The 473-nt window shown below is 38.5% G+C and overlaps 1 protein-coding gene across 1 annotated transcript in view; it reads right to left on the bottom strand.

Moving 5' to 3' along the window:
• Window positions 1-473, bottom strand: part of LOC119587128 (probable G-protein coupled receptor CG31760) — a gene marked incomplete in the record, with an annotated part of 16,856 nt that overhangs the window by 6,730 nt on the left and 9,653 nt on the right.

The raw sequence follows: 473 nt of genomic DNA, 5'->3' as shown, positions 1-473 counted from the left end.
GAATCGAGATTTTTTTTTTGAAGGAACTGATCCGTGTTTTTTTCCTTTTCTTTTCTTTTTCGGTGGTTGAGTGGTTGATGGTGCATGTTGTAGTGCTAATGCCGTTGGTTTAAGCTGTTAAGGAAGGAGATGGTTGGTGCATTTCATTTTTTCTTTCTTTCAGTATCAAGGTGTTAATAATCATGGATGTTGAGAATGCGATGGTGTTTTTTTGGTGCTGACGTTGTGGGTGTTAATGATTCATTATGTTTAAGGTGTTGAATGGTGTTGTCTGGTGGTGAGGATACTTATGGTTTCAAGAAATCTAGATGTTTGGAAGGAGTTGTATTCTCTGGTGTTGAGGAACCTCTCTCTGGTGTTGAGAATGGCTTGGATGTTAATGATCAAAGCTGTTAGAAAAGACTTTGCGTGTTGAGATGACGGGTTCAGTGACTCAGGTTGTTTTGGAAGGATTTTGATTCATGCTAGATATT

This window comes from Penaeus monodon, chromosome 22 (assembly GCF_015228065.2).
Source record: "Penaeus monodon isolate SGIC_2016 chromosome 22, NSTDA_Pmon_1, whole genome shotgun sequence".
Lineage (NCBI taxonomy): Eukaryota > Metazoa > Arthropoda > Malacostraca > Decapoda > Penaeidae > Penaeus > Penaeus monodon.
The sequence above is the reverse complement of the archived record's forward strand: the minus strand, read 5'-3'. Positions and strand labels throughout refer to the sequence as shown.